The 21770-nt window shown below is 49.8% G+C and overlaps 1 long non-coding RNA gene across 17 annotated transcripts in view; it reads right to left on the minus strand.

Annotated features, from left to right (window-relative positions):
* Window positions 1-21770, minus strand: part of LOC144828501 (uncharacterized) — a 2902672-nt gene that overhangs the window by 821681 nt on the left and 2059221 nt on the right. The window lies entirely within an intron of this gene.

Below are 21770 nucleotides of genomic sequence, written 5' to 3' on the forward strand. Positions count from 1 at the left end.
TTCAGCAAAGGGTCATATGTTTAGATTCCTCAAGGATTTGCTGAGGAAGCTAACTGTTGAAATAAAGAGATATTGACAATAAGTTGTAAAATACTTTAATTTGTGATGACATTTTCTTCTGTAACTGTTTTCATGATGGCGTATTTACATATGCAATATACCATTATGTGGGGATATATTGGGTTTGTATGTTGCCTGAAAACCCGAGCTACCCAGAGCCACAAACTGATGGGCACTTTACAATAGTTTTTCATTGTGTACTAAGTATAGACTAATTCAGATAGTGAAATATGTAGAGTAAAAAATGGGTATCAAGGAAAACTTTTTGTTTCTGAAATGGGCACAAAATGTGGAGTTTAGAAGCAGTGAATATTTGTACATCTCAGAACTTGTGGGTACCCATACTCGCATGTGATTGAGGGTATTTTTTTAAATGTCTTGTTTTTTACACATTGACTTACATTTGGAAGGCACTAATACAGCAAAATCAAATTGTAATAACAAATGTTCTAATATTCTATGTTCCCACATGTCTTCCAATAAAAATAGTACCTAACTTGTGTGGGTAGGTCTGGTGGCGCAACAGCAAACAGGCCTAAATACAACATGGATACTTCTCATTTTTCTACAGAAAGCTACCCCTTTTTTGCAATGTGGATACTTGTGAATTTTAGGGCCTAGCTCAGACAGCACCTGGAGAAATCTGGCAAACCTGTACATTTTTTAAAACTAGCCACCCGGAGAAATCCAAATTGGTGTGCCTTATGTGACTCTCACCAGCTTTTCTTGCTCAAAATCCCTTACAAACTTTCAACTTTGACTAAAAACAAATTCTGTGATGCAAAGTTCTGGAATCTGTGTGGACCCATGAATTTCCTAACATCTAGCATTCCCACAAGTCTTCCAATCAAAAATATGATACCTTACTTTTGTACAGAGGCCTAGTGATGACAATAGGAAAAAGGCCAAAATGCAATATGGACACATCACATTTTTCCAGAGAAAACAGACCCTGTTTTTGCAATGTGGGTAGCTGTAGGTTTTGAGCCATAACTCAGTCAGCACCTTGAGAAACCTAGTAAACCTGTACATTTTGAAAACTAGATACCTTGGGAAATGGAGGGTGGGGTAACTTGCATGGTTCTCACCAATTTTTGTACCCAGAAGCCTTTGTAAATCTCAAACTTTGACTATAAATACACATTTTCCTCAAAATGGATAAGACAGAAGTGCTAATCTTCAGGAGCCAAAGCGTTTCTGGGGACTCCACCTGGTGGCCATCAGAGCTCAGTCCTACTCTATCATCCACTACCCATGCACACAACCTGTGGATCATTTTAGATGACAAACTAAACATGGCAGCACAGGTAAATGCAGTAAGCTCCTCCTGCTTACAAATTATTTAAAAAAATGATCAGTTGGATTCACAAGAGTACCAGACATAATGTCACTCAAATCCTAATCATCAACAAACTTGACTATGGTAGTGCACTCAATGCTGAAATCCACAACCACCTCCTCCACTATCTTTATATCATCTAGAATGCCGCTGCCAGGCTCGTCTTGGGCCTTCTTTCAGTACACCCACATTATGCCTCACCTCAGAGTTCTCCACTGGCTACCAATACACAAAAGCTGCCAATTCCAATTCCTCCCACATGCATAGAAGACACAGCACAACATTGAAACATCATACCTCTCTCTCTCTCTTGTTCACACACCCCGCATCCACAGAAGCAAAACAGGAGGACTAGTCTTCTCATCTCATACCTCACATCCAAAATGGAATGACCTCCTTCTACACCTAAGGGCCTCTTCCTAGCTTCTGGAATTCCATTAGGAGTTGAAGAGTCGGGTCTAAGACCCTGCAGATGACCTTCACACCTACTCCAGTGCCTAGATACCCCTCAGGTGATAAGTACGCTTTACGAATCCCCATAAATAACATAGCATAGCATAACATAACATAACATAACATAACATAACATAACACATAAAGTGGGACATGCAAGATGCATGGCTCTCATAAAGATTTATGAAGCCAAGTAAAGGCACCCTGAGTGGCTTTGAATGTCCTCATAAATCATGAGTAAGGCAATCCAGCGCAAATCACTGCGCTGCCTTACTTTGTGTGAGTGAGGTGTTTCATGGGTATTGCAGTGGGTTTTCCTATGCAACACCCATAGAATTTGACATTGCCCCAAAACATGTAAACCTGGGAAAGTGCCAAATCTGTACCCCTCCTGAGATGAGGCGTAATGAGGAGACATAACTTCATTTCTCCTCGTTTTTCTTCTGCAGACATAGAAAGAGGAAAACACCTCTTAGGATTGTTTTTGTGCAGGAAGAGGCACTTTCCTACACAAAAGCAATCCTGCCTGCAACGGGGGCACCCTTACACCATGGTGCAAAGGTTCCTACTTTGGTGCAAGGCTGCAGAAACGGAGCCAGCGAAGGCAGAAATGACAGGAATGCTGTGCGTTGCTTAAATATGGTGCATTCCTGCCCTTTCACTTTGGCATAGTGCAGCGCTGCCCTATACCAAAATGCCATAAATGAGACCCCTGATGTCTGGTGGGCTTTCTACCCCCAAAGGGGGCAGATTTGAGGCAACCTCCAAAATTGGTACAAGCTTCCTATTTGGCCCCAGAAGGGCAGAATAACTATTGTTCAATGCCAGGGTAGGCTGCCCCTGCCTTTTGTGTGTGTTGGCACCATTTTAAAATTCTAGGTGTTTCGCCAAGGAGGGCAGATGTGGGGGTGAAAACCACTGTCCACCTCCCAGGGAGGTAGAAACTCTAATGGGTCCTGAAGTCGGGGAGAGCACGGGCCCATGCCAGGGGGGTTCTCCCCCAAAACAAATTTATATAAAATTCAGTCTATCTATTGGTCTTTCTGTCCTTTGAGGGGGGCAAATTGGGGGGCAGAAAAACTGTTGGGCCCTTTTTGGTGTGGGGGACATGCTATGTCCATAATGGGCAGCCCCTACACCTATATTTTCTTTTTTAAATTTACCCTGATGTCCAGTGAGATTTCTGCCTCTCCATCCACCCCTCCCCCCCAGGAAGTGTTGAAAGACTGGGTTTGCCGTTTTGGCTGTGGGCATGGGTACCCACTGGTGTAATTGATGGCTTCCCCCCTTGTGTCTAGTGGTCTTTCTACCCCTGGGGGACAGGTTGAGGAGGGCAGAAAGCCTGTCTGTGTCCTTTCTGGGTTGGGGTAAGGCCACGTCAATGGTGGGCAGCCCCCACACTCATGTTTAGTTAAAAACTTACACTGGTGTCTAGTGGGCTTTCTGCCCCCGGGGCAGTTTGGGAGTAATCACCCTATTCGCCCCCAGTGATTGAAAAACTGTCTACCTCACTGTTGGGGTGGAAGCATGGCCATACCTATGGTGAGCAACCCTATAAATATGTAAATACATTTTCCTGGTTGTCTATTGTGCTTTCTGCCCTCCTGGAGGGGGCAGATTGGGGTAATCACCCCTTCTTCCACGCTTAACGGAGCCAGAAAGACTGTCAGCATATTTCTTTGGGTGGGAGCATGGCCATGCCTGTAATGGACAGCCTCTATCCCTATATTATTTTGAAAAAAAATTTCCTGATGTCTAATGGACTTTCTGCAGATGAGGGGTAATTACCCCCATCAATCCCCTGGGGGGCAAAAAGACAGACATTTTTATGGGGTGGGGAGCACAAGCCCTAACAGAAGGGTCCACGCTCCAAAGTTCCCATGTGTCTAGTGGATGCATCCCTGCTTGAGGATCGCTCCCCAGTGGCCATCCCAAAACAGGTACCCACTGGGCACAGATATCATTTCAAATGTGAGAAATGTTCTCTTTTCGAATGATAACTCTCCCAAGAGAATCAGTGCTCGGCAGCTGAGATACATCCTCTGAGCACTAAGTCAGTGAAAGTAAAACAATCCCATCTGCTTGCTTTACTTTCACTTGTGTGTAATAACGTCAGGGTTCCCTGCATTCTGACTGGCATTACAGCAAGGAAAAAAGCACAGTTAGGCTGCTCGGGAAGTTCTTCCTCAGTAGCCCAAGGTAAAAATAAAACAACATAGTCCCTCTGATGCCCCCTGGTGCCAGGCATCAGAGGAGCCTTTATATACCTTCTTAATGGCCGATTGATACTCCCTTCCAATCCCTGCGCTGCTCGAGAGCAGCGTAGGGATTGGCCTGAGCGGCCTGAAAAGACACTCTGCTCAGGTCACGGAGTCTGTGGGGTTTCTTCAGCCTGACTGTTCAATACAGCCGGGTTGGAAAAACCTAAATGTGCATGTGTATTTGACCAGCCTCAGACGTATTGTGGCAGCTGACTCTTTTGCCGATACATTTACATTCTGAAACGCTTGTGTCATAAAGACTCATGGGTCAAACTCTGTTTCGTATGGGCCAGACACCATTTTCTGCCTAATCTTCAGTATGACTAACTTTGACCTAGATAACATCTACCCTTATCTCTCAAAGAACCTGTGAAAATGTTCCAATCATTCAAGCAGCAACCATAACAAAACATCTAATACAACAACAGCCTGGGACACATTCCCTGTTAATCATTATTTCAAGATTTCGGATAGCAATGTAACAAACAATGTGGTCTGAACTGACATACTTTTGTCATACTCGTTTATACTGGTTTGTCTCAAGACTACTATATAGATGCATAAAGGTGATTTTTGGAATTAATGGAAATTCCCTGAACGTTCCCATTGTAAGTCAAGGGTTGGTAGACAAAACCCCATGTAGTAGCCATGGAGGCAGAGAGGCCTTGACCCAAATTATCACACACGATTCTGTCAGAGACTGCCAGACTGCTGCAGCAACCATTCCTGTGCTCAGAGCTGATACTGAGCCAATTCTGGGAGGAGAAAAGCTGAACCCAGCTGATATGTGTTTTCCTTCCAAGGGAGCACTCTTTTCTGGCCGGAGTCTGATAACTTCAGCTTCTTGCTGTAAATGGATATGCAGTGCACTGCATCCCAAGTGTAGATGCATATTAAGCTACTCCATGCTCTCGTAGTACAGTGCATAACAGTACTGTTAGAAATGTTCGTATTATTATCGTTGTTCATGACACGCATAAGTGCTGTACTGGTTATATTCTGTGTGGTTATTATTCATGTGCAAAGCAACAGGATGAGACTGTTGAAATAAAATGCTTTCAAATATGGAGTGTCTTTCTCTTAATACAGTACTTCCGTGTTACATTCTAAAGAACAATATTGGGTTTGAATTACCATTATGAACTATCCCCCAGATGCATCACCAACCCATTTTGCGATTCCTTAATAGCGAAAAATACTGATTCGCTATTAAGGAATAGCAAAATGGAATGCATCAAGAAAGCACTAAAGAGGAGGAGCCAAGATGGCGATGCGAACGGACGTGTAGGCTCCCAGCTCCGTGACCCTCCGAGCCCCGCACGACTCTCCTGTCATTATCCTGACATTGCGCTTTAATTTGGTGTGTGGGAATGAGCGCTGAAACTGATAGCGTGTTCCCGTGCTCCCTGCTGGCCTCCTAACCGGAGATATTTGCGATGGCAGTCGGCGGCCCTGAGAGACTCTGGAGCCAGGGCATCTGCTTCTAAACATGGCCGGGTGCTGATGCAACAACAGCGGCCATCTGCACTGGGGCGGAGTCGGTCCACAGGAGTGCCAGATCCGGCGATCGGATTCTTACCACAGGCGTCCTGCTTGACAAGCAAAGCGGCCGTGGTGCACCCCTTAAGCGATGACCTGGTGGGAACTTAATATATATGTGGAGCGCAGATGGTGACTAATCCGACGCTGTTTGAGACTCGGCCCGGTTTTCGCGGGCCGCTCCCGAATTTTCGGCTGACGCTGCACCGGAGCGCTGATGAACGCTGCAGGAGACCATTGCTTTGGGTTCTGCCCTCCACGTCTCTGCGAACCGGAATGTGATCGCATCGAGCTGCCCTCGCCTCTGACTACCTCCCAGTCCCCATTTACGATGGAAACACCGGAATGCTGCCTGGATGAGATGGAGAATGCTATCCTGGCTCCCGGGGTGAAACAAGAGGTGGAGTGGGTGCAATCAAGAGGCGCTGCGGTATGTACAACAGGGGCTACGTTGTGCTGCGGTGACATATTTGCTGCTATTGATAACTTTCGATTTGCCTGGGAACACTGTTCACGTGAGCTCGGTAGGAAGCTGGATGGTGTCATACTCGCACTGGGACACTCACGTTCGGACGACTTCTTGGTACATGAAGATCGGCCCCGAATTGTTTTCGAGGCGAGTACCGTGACCACCCGTGTACGCGGAGGAGTGTGGGCGCTAATGGACAATGCGTTGAACTGTGGACAACTATCCGTGGCTTTTGACTATTCTGATGGTTCCCTCTCACAACACCTGTTAGCGGTTCCGTACGTTGCTCCGCTACCGACGTCCTATGCTTTGTCGCAGCGACGGCTGGTGCCCGTGCCTATTTCCTCCGTCTTTGTACTCGCATCCCTGCTGTGGAATGCGGGTCCTGGGAATGTCTTGGGGAAGATGGCCGCCTGGGCCGGAGACTCTGCTTGTGGCCAGCGACGTCCATTTTGTATGCTTGTGTTGCTCTCCGCCTTTGTTTGGCCTCTTTGTTTCCTTGTATCGGCGGATGCGGGTCATCGATCGGCGGATGTGCCTTCGGAGACTCGTAAAGACAGGCCAAGGATAAGATGTATCCCTTACAATGTTGACAATTGGGGGGCTGGCGGGGATGGGGGGGCGCGTGTTACTTTACTGTGCCTTTTAGTGTGAACTGTTGATGATTCTCCCCATTACTGATTGATTCGATTGATTATTGCTGTGGGTTATGTCTCTTGGGGAGGAGTATATTTTGCGGGAAGGGTCGGCTGGGAGCCCGTATTGAGGGCCCTCCCCCAGTTTTTACAAATCTACTCTTTTTCTTTCCTTTCTGTGGGGCAATTCCTGGGCGATAGGCACGCTGTTAGTGGGGTAGGCCGTAGCCATTACAGTGGTGTGGGGTGGCGGGTGTGGGGGGGGATTTGTTATTTTAGTTTGTTTTGTTCTATGGTCCCTTTCTTCTTTCTTCTTCCCTTTCTTGGGCCCTTCTTTTATTTCGTTGGGCCCCTTTCCTCTCTTTTCTAAATTTCGGGTCTATACGCTAGTATCCTTTCTTTCCTTCTTTAGGTATTTCCGGGGCGACAGGCGCGCTGTTAATGGGATAGGCCATAGCCATTATGGTGATGTAGGGTGGAGGGTGTTGGGGGGGTTTTGTTATTTTAGTTTGTTTTGTTCTATGGTCCCTTTCTTTTTCCTTCTTAGTAGGGTTGGCTGTATCTTTTCCTTTCATCCTTCTCTCTGTCGGGCATCTGCACTTGCCTCTCTTTTGTGGTTTCGGACGGCTTGGTTTTTCGGATGATGCTTTCGATACATTGCTTGCCATTGTTTGACCCTTCCTCCTGGCCTGCCTTCGTCGGGCGTACTGTGTCTCATGCCGTATTGCTATCACCGATTCCTGATTGCGTGGGGGGATACACCCCTCCCGTCTCTTCTAGTGTATCGTGCAGTGTGATGCCTTCGATGATATAGCCACAGTTACTTCTTCAAAAATATAAAAATGAAACCTCTTTTATCCTTATGCTTTGTGGAACCTACGACCACGTATCATGACTACACCGCGATAGCTCCTTGAGCCGTAAACATGTGTAATGCTCCTGTTTGTATCTCCTGAGTTTGCGGCCAGCCCCTGTGGTTGTGGGCCTGCGCTTGTACTGCTTTGATTGATTCAATAAAGGTTTTTAAAAAAAAAAAAAAAAAAAAGAAAGCACTAAAAAAAATAGCGATTTCTTAGAATTCGTTAATTGCAACTCGCAAATTGCCGAAAATCCGCAAATCCGCTCGCAGGTGGATTTTTTTTTTTTGCATTTTTTTTGCAGTAGAGGGTGGCATCTTCGGGGATAAATATATGCAGGCAGGATTCATTCTGGCACGATGCTCCTGTCACAAAAAATAAACCTCAACAGGAAGCACTTACAGATATAAATAAAGCAGGTGCCCGAGTTGAAGCTCAAATTCAGTCACGCATTTAATCAGCCCAAACAACTAGTGAGCATGGTCGAGGCTAGGCAGGTGTGCTTCCTCCCCATATCTACCGCCTACAATTAGATGTAATCCTTGATGGAGGTCTTTGCATCCACGAGTTTCTTGAGCGCAATCCCCGTGTACTGCTGTGACCAGGAGGCTGCTTCCTTCTAATCTGCTGCTCTGATCGGTCTCTGACCCTTACAAGAGGCATGTGAACTCGCATGGAAGCCCCACCAGTTTGGCCCCGCCACACACACACACTAGGGTATGTAACGTTTCGTTTTACCGCCCGTTCCTCACTATGATGGACAGCTCACTCGAGGGACCTCGGCGCCCAAACAACTAGTGAGCACGGTCGAGGCTAGGCAGGTGTGCTTCCTCCCCATATCTACCGCCTACAATTGGATGTAATCATTGACAGAGGTTTTTGCATCCACAAGTTTCTCGAGCACAATCCCCATGTACTGCTGTGACCAGGAGGCTGCTTCCTTCTCATCTGCTGCTCTGATTAGTTGCTGACCCTTACAAGAGGCATGTGAACTCGCATGGAAGCCCCACCCATTTGGCCCCACCACACACACTCTTGGGTATGCAACGTTTCCCCCCCCTTTCGTCACTATGATGGACAGCTCACTCGAGGGACCCCGGTGCCTAAATAACTAGTGAGCAGGCAGGATGTGCTTCCTCCCCATATCTACCGCCTACAATTGAATGTAATCCTTGATGGAGGTCTTTGCATCCACGAGTTTCTTGAGCGCAATCCCCGTGTACTTCCTGTGACCAGGAGGCTGCTTCCTTCTCATCTGCTGCTCTGATCAGTATCTGACACTTTATAAACAAGAGGCATGTGAACTCGCATAGATGCCCCGCCGTTTGGCCCCGCCACACACACACTAGGGTATGCAACGTTTTCCCGCCCTTTCCTCACTATGATGGACAGCTCACTCGAGGGACCTCGGCGTCCAAACAACTAGTGAGCATGGTCGAGGCTAGGCAGGCGTGCTGCCTTCCTCCCCATATCTACCACCTACAATTAGATTTAATCCTTGATGGAGGTCTTTGCATCCACGAGTTTCTTGAGCGCAATCCCCGTGAACTTCCTGTGACCAGGAGGCTGCTTTCTCCTCATCTGCTGCTCTAATCGGTCCCTGACCCTTTATAAACATGAGGCATGTGAACTCGCATAGAAGCCCCGCCCGTTTGGCCCCACCACACACACACTAGGGTATGCAACGTCTTCCCGCCCTTTCCTCACTATGATGGAAAGCTCACTCAAGGGACCTCGCAAACACAACAGTGATGGACAGAATGTGGATCAATGTCACACATTCACCCCAGTCCAAAGATCTGGGCCCAAATCCATCGTTTTTCCACTCCACACCACCCTGGGTTAGACAATGGCGATATGCAAATCAGCGCTGACCCTGTGCCCCATGGGAACAGTCCAGTCCGAACTACAAAAGCCATGTCCTTCCCAGAACGGAAACAAGCATCCGAGGACCGGCCCGGTTTCGAGGTAACACCTCTCATCAGCCCGGCTATCTTGATTCCAGTGGTGTGGAGTGCCTGGGACTCACGTCTGAGCATCCCCAGTACACTTAGAGCGGTAATTGCAAACACAACAGTGATGGACAGAATGTGGATCAATGTCACACATTCACCCCAGTCCAAAGATCTGGGCCCAAATCCATCGTTTTTCCACTCCACACCACCCTGGGTTAGACAATGGCGATATGCAAATCAGCGCTGACCCTGTGCCCCATGGGAACAGTCCAGTCCGAACTACAAAAGCCAGATCCTTCCCAGAACGGAAACAAGCATCCGAGGACCGGCCCGGTTTCGAGGTAACACCTCTCATCAGCCCGGCTAGCTTGATTCCAGTGGTGTGGAGTGCCTGGGACTCACGTCTGAGCATCCCCAGTACACTTAGAGCGGTAATTGCAAACACAACAGTGATGGACAGAATGTGGATCAATGTCACACATTCACCCCAGTCCAAAGATCTGGGCCCAAATCCATGGTTTTTCCACTCCACACCACCCTGGGTTAGACAATGGCGATATGCAAATCAGCGCTGACCCTGTACCCCATGGGAACAGTCCAGTCCGAACTACAAAAGCCATGTCCTTCCCAGAACGGAAACAAGCATCTGAGGACCGGCCCGGTTTCGAGGTAACACCTCTCATCAGCCCGGCTAGCTTGATTCCAGTGGTGTGGAGTGCCTGGGACTCACGTCTGAGCATCCCCAGTACACTTAGAGCGGTAATTGCAAACACAACAGTGATGGACAGAATGTGGATCAATGTCACACATTCACCCCAGTCCAAAGATCTGGGCCCAAATCCATCGTTTTTCCACTCCACACCACCCTGGGTTAGACAATGGCGATATGCAAATCAGCGCTGACCCTGTGCCCCATGGGAACAGTCCAGTCCGAACTACAAAAGCCATGTCCTTCCCAGAACGGAAACAAGCATCCGAGGACCGGCCCGGTTTCGAGGTAACACCTCTCATCAGCCCGGCTAGCTTGATTCCAGTGGTGTGGAGTGCCTGGGACTCACGTCTGAGCATCCCCAGTACACTTAGAGCGGTAATTGCAAACACAGCAGTGATGGACAGAATGTGGATCAATGTCACACATTCACCCCAGTCCAAAGATCTGGGCCCAAATCCATCGTTTTTCCACTCCACACCACCCTGGGTTAGACAATGGCGATATGCAAATCAGCACTGACCCTGTGCCCCATGGGAACAGTCCAGTCCGAACTACAAAAGCCATGTCCTTCCCAGAACGGAAACAAGCATCCGAGGACCGGCCCGGTTTCGAGGTAACACCTCTCATCAGCCCGGCTAGCTTGATTCCAGTGGTGTGGAGTGCCTGGGACTCACGTCTGAGCATCCCCAGTACACTTAGAGCGGTAATTGCAAACACAACAGTGATGGACAGAATGTGGATCAATGTCACACATTCACCCCAGTCCAAAGATCTGGGCCCAAATCCATCGTTTTTCCACTCCACACCACCTTGGGTTAGACAATGGCGATATGCAAATCAGCGCTGACCCTGTGCCCCATGGGAACAGTCCAGTCCGAACTACAAAAGCCATGTCCTTCCCAGAACGGAAACAAGCATCCGAGGACCGGCCCGGTTTCGAGGTAACACCTCTCATCAGCCCGGCTAGCTTGATTCCAGTGGTGTGGAGTGCCTGGGACTCACGTCTGAGCATCGCCAGTACACTTAGAGCGGTAATTGCAAACACAACAGTGATGGACAGAATGTGGATCAATGTCACACATTCACCCCAGTCCAAAGATCTGGGCCCAAATCCATCGTTTTTCCACTCCACACCACCCTGGGTTAGACAATGGCGATATGCAAATCAGCGCTGACCCTGTGCCCCATGGGAACAGTCCAGTCCGAACTACAAAAGCCATGTCCTTCCCAGAACGGAAACAAGCATCCGAGGACCGGCCCGGTTTCGAGGTAACACCTCTCATCAGCCCGGCTAGCTTGATTCCAGTGGTGTGGAGTGCCTGGGACTCACGTCTGAGCATCCCCAGTACACTTAGAGCGGTAATTGCAAACACAACAGTGATAGACAGAATGTGGATCAATGTCACACATTCACCCCAGTCCAAAGATCTGGGCCCAAATCCATCGTTTTTCCACTCCACACCACCCTGGGTTAGACAATGGCGATATGCAAATCAGCGCGGACCCTGTGCCCCATGGGAACAGTCCAGTCCGAACTACAAAAGCCATGTCCTTCCCAGAACGGAAACAAGCATCCGAGGACCGGCCCGGTTTCGAGGTAACACCTCTCATCAGCCCGGCTAGCTTGATTCCAGTGGTGTGGAGTGCCTGGGACTCACGTCTGAGCATCCCCAGTACACTTAGAGCGGTAATTGCAAACACAACAGTGATGGACAGAATGTGGATCAATGTCACACATTCACCCCAGTCCAAAGATCTGGGCCCAAATCCATCGTTTTTCCACTCCACACCACCCTGGGTTAGACAATGGCGATATGCAAATCAGCGCTGACCCTGTGCCCCATGGGAACAGTCCAGTCCGAACTACAAAAGCCATGTCCTTCCCAGAACGGAAACAAGCATCCGAGGACCGGCCCGGTTTCGAGGTAACACCTCTCATCAGCCCGGCTAGCTTGATTCCAGTGGTGTGGAGTGCCTGGGACTCACGTCTGAGCATCCCCAGTACACTTAGAGCGGTATTTGCAAACACAACAGTGATGGACAGAATGTGGATCAATGTCACACATTCACCCCAGTCCAAAGATCTGGGCCCAAATCCATCGTTTTTCCACTCCACACCACCCTGGGTTAGACAATGGCGATATGCAAATCAGCGCTGACCCTGTGCCCCATGGGAACAGTCCAGTCCGAACTACAAAAGCCATGTCCTTCCCAGAACGGAAACAAGCATCCGAGGACCGGCCCGGTTTCGAGGTAACACCTCTCATCAGCCCGGCTAGCTTGATTCCAGTGGTGTGGAGTGCCTGGGACTCACGTCTGAGCATCGCCAGTACACTTAGAGCGGTAATTGCAAACACAACAGTGATGGACAGAATGTGGATCAATGTCACACATTCACCCCAGTCCAAAGATCTGGGCCCAAATCCATCGTTTTTCCACTCCACACCACCCTGGGTTAGACAATGGCGATATGCAAATCAGCGCTGACCCTGTGCCCCATGGGAACAGTCCAGTCCAAACTACAAAAGCCATGTCCTTCCCAGAACGGAAACAAGCATCCGAGGACCGGCCCGGTTTCGAGGTAACACCTCTCATCAGCCCGGCTAGCTTGATTCCAGTGGTGTGGAGTGCCTGGGACTCACGTCTGAGCATCGCCAGTACACTTAGAGCGGTAATTGCAAACACAACAGTGATGGACAGAATGTGGATCAATGTCACACATTCACCCCAGTCCAAAGATCTGGGCCCAAATCCATCGTTTTTCCACTCCACACCACCCTGGGTTAGACAATGGCGATATGCAAATCAGCGCTGACCCTGTGCCCCATGGGAACAGTCCAGTCCGAACTACAAAAGCCATGTCCTTCCCAGAACGGAAACAAGCATCCGAGGACCGGCCCGGTTTCGAGGTAACACCTCTCATCAGCCCGGCTAGCTTGTTTCCAGTGGTGTGGAGTGCCTGGGACTCACGTCTGAGCATCCCCAGTACACTTAGAGCGGTATTTGCAAACACAACAGTGATGGACAGAATGTGGATCAATGTCACACATTCACCCCAGTCCAAAGATCTGGGCCCAAATCCATCGTTTTTCCACTCCACACCACCCTGGGTTAGACAATGGCGATATGCAAATCAGCGCTGACCCTGTGCCCCATGGGAACAGTCCAGTCCGAACTACAAAAGCCATGTCCTTCCCAGAACGGAAACAAGCATCCGAGGACCGGCCCGGTTTCGAGGTAACACCTCTCATCAGCCCGGCTAGCTTGATTCCAGTGGTGTGGAGTGCCTGGGACTCACGTCTGAGCATCGCCAGTACACTTAGAGCGGTAATTGCAAACACAACAGTGATGGACAGAATGTGGATCAATGTCACACATTCACCCCAGTCCAAAGATCTGGGCCCAAATCCATCGTTTTTCCACTCCACACCACCCTGGGTTAGACAATGGCGATATGCAAATCAGCGCTGACCCTGTGCCCCATGGGAACAGTCCAGTCCGAACTACAAAAGCCATGTCCTTCCCAGAACGGAAACAAGCATCCGAGGACCGGCCCGGTTTCGAGGTAACACCTCTCATCAGCCCGGCTAGCTTGATTCCAGTGGTGTGGAGTGCCTGGGACTCACGTCTGAGCATCGCCAGTACACTTAGAGCGGTAATTGCAAACACAACAGTGATGGACAGAATGTGGATCAATGTCACACATTCACCCCAGTCCAAAGATCTGGGCCCAAATCCATCGTTTTTCCACTCCACACCACCCTGGGTTAGACAATGGCGATATGCAAATCAGCGCTGACCCTGTGCCCCATGGGAACAGTCCAGTCCGAACTACAAAAGCCATGTCCTTCCCAGAACGGAAACAAGCATCCGAGGACCGGCCCGGTTTCGAGGTAACACCTCTCATCAGCCCGGCTAGCTTGATTCCAGTGGTGTGGAGTGCCTGGGACTCACGTCTGAGCATCGCCAGTACACTTAGAGCGGTAATTGCAAACACAACAGTGATGGACAGAATGTGGATCAATGTCACACATTCACCCCAGTCCAAAGATCTGGGCCCAAATCCATTGTTTTTCCACTCCACACCACCCTGGGTTAGACAATGGCGATATGCAAATCAGCGCTGACCCTGTGCCCCATGGGAACAGTCCAGTCCGAACTACAAAAGCCATGTCCTTCCCAGAACGGAAACAAGCATCCGAGGACCGGCCCGGTTTCGAGGTAACACCTCTCATCAGCCCGGCTAGCTTGATTCCAGTGGTGTGGAGTGCCTGGGACTCACGTCTGAGCATCCCCAGTACACTTAGAGCGGTATTTGCAAACACAACAGTGATGGACAGAATGTGGATCAATGTCACACATTCACCCCAGTCCAAAGATCTGGGCCCAAATCCATCGTTTTTCCACTCCACACCACCCTGGGTTAGACAATGGCGATATGCAAATCAGCGCTGACCCTGTGCCCCATGGGAACAGTCCAGTCCGAACTACAAAAGCCATGTCCTTCCCAGAACGGAAACAAGCATCCGAGGACCGGCCCGGTTTCGAGGTAACACCTCTCATCAGCCCGGCTAGCTTGATTCCAGTGGTGTGGAGTGCCTGGGACTCACGTCTGAGCATCGCCAGTACACTTAGAGCGGTAATTGCAAACACAACAGTGATGGACAGAATGTGGATCAATGTCACACATTCACCCCAGTCCAAAGATCTGGGCCCAAATCCATCGTTTTTCCACTCCACACCACCCTGGGTTAGACAATGGCGATATGCAAATCAGCGCTGACCCTGTGCCCCATGGGAACAGTCCAGTCCGAACTACAAAAGCCATGTCCTTCCCAGAACGGAAACAAGCATCCGAGGACCGGCCCGGTTTCGAGGTAACACCTCTCATCAGCCCGGCTAGCTTGATTCCAGTGGTGTGGAGTGCCTGGGACTCACGTCTGAGCATCCCCAGTACACTTAGAGCGGTAATTGCAAACACAACAGTGATGGACAGAATGTGGATCAATGTCACACATTCACCCCAGTCCAAAGATCTGGGCCCAAATCCATCGTTTTTCCACTCCACACCACCCTGGGTTAGACAATGGCGATATGCAAATCAGCGCTGACCCTGTGCCCCATGGGAACAGTCCAGTCTGAACTACAAAAACCATGTCCTTCCCAGAACGGAAACAAGCATCCGAGGACCGGCCCGGTTTCGAGGTAACACCTTTCATCAGCCCGGCTAGCTTGATTCCAGTGGTGTGGAGTGCCTGGGACTCACGTCTGAGCATCCCCAGTACACTTAGAGCGGTAATTGCAAACACAACAGTGATGGACAGAATGTGGATCAATGTCACACATTCACCCCAGTCCAAAGATCTGGGCCCAAATCCATCGTTTTTCCACTCCACACCACCCTGGGTTAGACAATGGCGATATGCAAATCAGCGCTGACCCTGTGCTCAGACGTGAGTCCCAGGCACTCCACACCACTGGAGTCAAGCTAGCCGGGCTGATGAGAGGTGTTACCTCGAAACCGGGCCGGTCCTCGGATGCTTGTTTCCGTTCTGAGAAGGACATGGCTTTTGTAGTTCGGACTGGACTGTTCCCATGGGGCACAGGGTCAGCGCTGATTTGCATATCGCCATTGTCTAACCCAGGGTGGTGTGGAGTGGAAAAACGATGGATTTGGGCCCAGATCTTTTGACTGGGGTGAATGTGTGACATTGATCCACATTCTGTCCATCACTGTTGTGTTTGCAATTACCACTCAAGGGACCTCGGCGCATTTCGGTGCGATGGCAAAGTTACAGACACACGTGTCACAAAATGGCAAAATAATCTGCGAGTTTGCAGGAAAATCCGCGAACTCACGGATTTCTTTGCCATTTCACGCGAATTCGCGGACCGTGAATCCGCCAAATTCACCCATACTTAGGCGTTACCTGAGAAAGAACATGATTGAGTCTTTTTCTTTTTGGTCTGAGGGGGGATTAGGACAAGGGCATTGGTGCTCCTGAAAGATCTCGTACATCCTGCTTTTTGGAGTTTGTCAGAAAGGTACGAGGGGATGTTTTGGTGAAGGGCTTTGTGAGTGATACACACAATCTTGTAGATGGATCTGCCTTCGATTGGGTGCCAATTGAGATTTTTGAGGACCTGGGAGATGTGATCATAATGCTTACTGTCAGAGATAAGCCTGGCTGCCAGGTTGAGGACAGATTTAATCGGGGCAAGATGGACTTTGGGGGTGCCAGCAAGGGTGACGTTGCCATAGTCGATTCTGGAAAGGACAAGTGATTGAACAATGATGTTAAAGTCGTCCATTGGAATAAAGGGTTTGATTTTTTTACGGTGATGTAGAGTGAAAAGGGCACCTTTGGCAGCGTTTTTAATGTGTGGGATAAGATTGAGATTCTGTTTGACGCTGATGCCAAGGGATTTGACAGAGTTGGAAGTAGTGAGAGGGCAATTAAGTGCTTTGATATATGCAATCCAGTGTTGCATAGGCAGAGGGTTGTTTTTGGGAGCAAAACGGATTATTTCAGTTTTTTTGGGCTTAAGTTTGAGGTGGTTAAGATGGAACCAGGTTTGGATTTTGGTCAAGGCATCATTAAGATGTAAGATGTCCTTGTGTGATTTGATCTTGTAGTATAATTCCGTGTCATCGGCATAGAGGTGGTAGCTGATTTTAGCTTGTTTGAGAATAGTAGTGAGGGGTTCCATGAAGAGGTTAAAAAGAGTAGGAGAGAGGATAAAGCCTTGTGGGATGCCCAGAGAGACAGGTTGTGGTTTGGAGAGGCAACTATTCAGTTTAATTTGTTGGGTTCTATTGTGGAGATAGGAGGTGAACCATTTGAGGACAATGCCATTTAAACCGAAGTGGCCTTTGAGAGTTTTCAGAAGGGTGAAATGATTAACAGTATCAAAGGCCGCGGAGAGGTCAAGGCGGATGAGGAGGGAGGATTCGCCTCTATCTAGGGAGCGGTGAATGTCATCAGTAATGTTGAGCATCGCAGTTTCCGTGCTGCATTCCTTTATAAAACCAGATTGGAAAGCGTCAAGGAGATTGAACGTGTCAATGTGATTATCCAATTGTGACAGGACACATTTTTCAAGGGCTTTAGAAAGGAAGGGAAGGTTTGAGATCGGGCATAAATTGTTTAAGTCATTAGGGTCCACTGTTGTGTTTTTGAGGATAGGGGTGATTTGACCAAGTTGGAGGGAAGCAGGAACACTGCCAGTAACTAGGGAGGAGTTGATAATGTTGGTCCATATAGGGGCAATGATGTGTTATGTTCCTGGACCAAGTGAGCGGGAAGAGGATCTTTGGTATGAGAGGAGGGTTTGAGTTTGAAGATGATGTTGAGAACATAATATTAAGAAATAGGACAAAATTCACTCCAAGAAGCATTGTTTTTAGGTAGGAGGACAATCGAATTGGTGTCAAGCTGGGGGAGAGAGAGGGAGGATTGAGGGGGGTTAGGCGAGGGGAGGGAAGTGGGCAGAGATACCATTGGAGTGCTAAGGGGGGGTGTTGGCAGAGGGGAGGGGGGGCATGAGGGGGTGTTGGGTAAGTGGTGGGGGGTGGAGAAGGATAGGTCGATCTGGCTGACTTTATTTGAGAAGAAGCTAGCAATCTCTTCACATCTCTCGACGGTAGCTAATAGTTTTGGAGGGCCAGAGGAGGTTTGTTTTTTGACAATGTTAAACAGTTCTCTGGGACGGTTTCTAGCCTTGTCAAGTTGGAAACGAAGGAAGGAGGCTTTCTCATTGAAGATGTGCTCTTTGTAGTTGGCTCTGGCATTTCTGAGGAGTATCATGTTGGAAAAGGAAGGTTGATTCCTCCAGGCACGTTCAGACTACCTGAGGGCACGTCTTTTGTTATTTAGGTCAGAGTTGAAGCAGGATTTGGGTGGGATGTGTTTTAGTGGTTTAAGTTTAGATGGGGCAATTTGGTCAAGGGCTTCGAGGATGGAATTGTTGTAATGATCAGTTAGATCAGTGGTGCTATGGGAGAGAGGGGGGAGTGATAATCGAGATTTAATTATAGAGTCTAGCTCGCCTGGGGGATGAGGTGAAGATTACGTGTTTGTTTCATTTGTAAACTGCAGCTAGGGGTTGGACGAGTAGTAGAGCTGTTCATGGTGAAGAGGATAAGGTGATGGTCAGACCAGTCAACGGGAATGATCTTGGAGAGGGAGGCCAGATCTTTGTTAGAGATATTGGCATCAAGGGTGGCACCCTTAGAGTGAGTAGGAGATTGGCAGAGTTGAGTCAGGTCACTAATGTCCATGGTCTCTTTAAGGAGGTTAGTAGCAGGGTCTTTGGTTTTATTCCAGCGAATATTAAAGTCTCCAAGGAAGAGATTCCTGGAGTTGGAGAGCGACGCTTGGAGGTCAGATAGCTCTTCGGCGAAGGGAATAGGATTACCGGGGGTGGTAGATGGTATGTAGGTGGATAGTAGGGGAACCAGGAGTGGTAAGATCAGTGCAGAGGTATTCGAAGGAGGCTGGGTCACCACCAACTTGATCAATTCTATCTTTCTTAAGGATGGAATAACCAGGAGGGGTGAGCATATCATGGATAGAGGTGGAGTGGGGGTTAAGCCATGTTTCTGTTAGGAAAGCAATATCGATACTATCGCTGAGAATTGTTTCCGCTATTTCCATAGCATGACATGAGGCAGATCTGCAGTTTATCAGCATGCAGCTGAGGGGTAAGATGTCGGTGTGTAAATTGGAGGGACATAGGGGGATAGATGTTAGTTGTTGCGGGGGCCTAGGTGATGAAGGGAATAGGGGGTATCTGTTCGTTCCCAGAAGAACTGGGATGGCAGAGTGGGGGGGGATCACAAAATAGTTAGGGGGAGGTGGGGTATTGAGGGTATTAAGGTGATCAGAGGGGTCATGGGGGTCATGTGGGGATGGATGGATAGGGGAGGGTGGAGGGCCGAGTGTGCTGAGATCATCAATCAAGGGAGAAACAGGGGAGGTCGTGGTCAGGTTAATTCCCAAGGACACTGGGCAGGACGTATGATGAGAGGGGGAGGTCGACATAATGGTGTAAGGGGGGAAGACATTGCTGAGTTTTAGGGGGTCTGGTGAGGGCTGGTTGTTCTGACGGAGTGGTGGGCTGGGCGGAAAATTAGTGTTAGGAGCAACAGAAGGAGATGTGATTGAGGGGGAAATGAGAGGCAATATGAGATCTGGTGAATTGAAATTATGTGAGGAGACAGTGGGGTGGGTGAGATCCAGAGAGAAGTTCCTGGAGAGTAGAGATACATCATTTCTGAGGGAGGTGAGTTCTAACACAAGGGTTGAGAGGTGTAGTTCAATATTAAGGAGTGATTAAGTAAGGAGTGAGGAATGAAGGTGGTCAATTGGGTTCAGGAGGTGGGAGGTGTCAAATTTTATTGGGAGAGGGTGATTGACAGAAGGGAGGGGGATCCTGGGGGGGTGTGGGAGGGGAGTTGCAGAGGGGGAGAGTAGTCGGAGAGGGGGGAGAGAAGTTGGGATCCTCAGGTTTTTGGTAGTGTTGGTTAGGGTATGAGGAAGAGGGATCTTGTAGGACGGTATAATGGGGATCAGGGGAGTGATAGGGGGAGTATGTGATGGAGTTGGCTGGGGAGGCAAAGGGGAAGTGGGGTGAGCCATAAGGGAGGTGAGTGTGGGAGTTACAAGAGAAGGTAGTGGGTTATGTGCAGTTGGGGGCAGTTTAGTGCAGAAACAAGGAGGGGAGAGGGGTAGGGTGGCTCGTCGATCATTAGCAGGTGATAATGGGGAGGGTAAGATTGGGAGGCTTGTGGAGTTAAGGAAGAGTCATAAGAAGAGGGAGAAGGAGGAGATGGGATCAGGGGTGGATCACAGGGCAAGGGGCAAACAATAAAGTCAATAGACTTTTGGGTTAGTGGGGATGCCAGAGTATGGGGGCAGGGGGATGACTTTAAAGAGGGCTAGAAGAGTCAGGGGGAAGGAGTGCATGGGTCCAGGGGTGAAGGCACAAGGGAGAGGGAGGGGGTCGGGGTTGCAGGTCAGGAGTGGAGGACAGGGGGAGGGTATGAGAGGCAAAGGGGAGAGTGAGAGAGTCTGAGGAGGGTGCAGATGCGAGGGAGGTAATCAATGTTTGGGATTGAGAGTAGGGGGTGTCATTATTAATTATCGTATTGAGAGCATTGAGAGCAGGCATAGTCGATTGAGGTTGGGTATAAACAGGATGGAAAGGGGAAGAGGTGGGTGTATCAGTGAGAGGAGAGAGAGGGACTTGGGGGTGCGGGGGTAGCAAGACATCTAGAAGTTGGGGGTGTTGGAGGTAAGGGTTCAGGGTAGGAGTGAGGTTCTGGGATAGAGTGCAGAAGTGGTGTTAAAAAATGTAGAGGTGCTGCCTGTTGAGCTCGCGACCGAGATGGCCGCGCTTTAGCTCGGCTCCGTTCGCCCGCCTGTGTTTTTCACATTTATCCTGCATTTATCCTGCCCCGGGAAGCCCTCCTTGCTGTGTGGTACTACTACGACGCACTGCAGGCACTTACCACTTGTTCCGGTTGTCCTGGCTGCTGTGGGTCCGGTGCAGTGCCCCCGACCATTCCCGGGACTCGAGAGCGGACTGGCCTGGTTCTTCGTCCCGGCTCCTGGGCCGGATGCAGCCTGCGGGCTTGCCCTTCGGGGCGCGCTGGAGGTGATTGGAGGGCCGCTGTTCGTGTGAGCCGGAGGTTCCTGGCTGAGAGACTCCTGTGTGGCGGCAGCCTTGGATGGTGACGCTGCCCTTCCTTATTGGGGTTCCTCGTGTGTTCAGCTTCCTCCCCCTTTGTTCTCCGGTCCGGCCATTTTGTTCTTTGCCGCCGGACTCGGAAAACGGGACTGGCGACATTGGGGGGCCGGTGAATTCCCTTCTTCTGGTGGCCCCCCTTCCTGTCCGGGGTGTTCTTCTGCCTGTCGGCGGGACTTCATCTGCTTGACTGCCGCCCCGGCGGAGGTTGTTGGCCGCGCGGCCTGTTCGGGCTCTCAAGATGGCGACCAACCCCATTTGTTTGGGCCGGGCCCGGACGAGCACTGGGGGCCCGCCGCAAGGCCCGGGTGTCGGATACTGTGAAGGTTTTCCTGCACTTAAGGGGATCTTGAACATCCTGCTATCCTGGCGGCTCTCGGTGGCCGCGCCACTCCTGGCTCTGGAGACGGTTCCTCACTGCGGGCCTCCCGGGCCCCCACGACCGGATGAGGCATTGATATCGCGGGGTGTGGCTGGTACTCTCCTGGCGGACTCGGCCCCGGCTGCCGCCCCGGAGGTGCGCAACCTGATGGCGCCTTCTCCTCCTGTGCTGCCTCCTCTGCCCTTGGCCCGGGAGCTGGATTTTGTTTTGCCGGACTTTCATGATTCTCCTGGTCCCTCTCAATCACCACTGCCCGATGACGTCTCCTGTGCCGGCCCGGATGGGTCGGTTTTTATGGATATATCCTTGGAACTGTGCCTGCATCGTTTGCTACATTCTGTGATTTTCCTGGATCTTCC

This window comes from Lissotriton helveticus, chromosome 4_1, assembly GCF_964261635.1.
Source record: "Lissotriton helveticus chromosome 4_1, aLisHel1.1, whole genome shotgun sequence".
Classification (NCBI taxonomy): Eukaryota; Metazoa; Chordata; class Amphibia; order Caudata; family Salamandridae; genus Lissotriton; species Lissotriton helveticus.